The sequence below is a fragment of the Brassica oleracea genome, chromosome C9, assembly GCF_000695525.1.
Source record: "Brassica oleracea var. oleracea cultivar TO1000 chromosome C9, BOL, whole genome shotgun sequence".
NCBI classification, from domain to species: domain Eukaryota; kingdom Viridiplantae; phylum Streptophyta; class Magnoliopsida; order Brassicales; family Brassicaceae; genus Brassica; species Brassica oleracea.
Genome location: NC_027756.1, coordinates 23,960,305 through 23,960,541, shown reverse-complemented (window position 1 = coordinate 23,960,541; position 237 = coordinate 23,960,305).

Below are 237 nucleotides of genomic sequence, written 5' to 3'. Positions count from 1 at the left end.
CATTATATTTCTTTCACCAGCTTTATTATTTTTTTCTCCTCCTGGTCTTAAAATAATCTGTGTACCTGGCCTCAAATATAATCACCCATAGTTGGCTCAAAGTACTTTATTATTGTGGGATAATCATATCCAACATATATTCCCATCCTCCTTTTGAGTGGTCCCATCTTAGTTCTCTGTGGTGGGGCAATTAGTACATAGACAGCACATCCAAATGTCTTATGATGGGGTATGTCT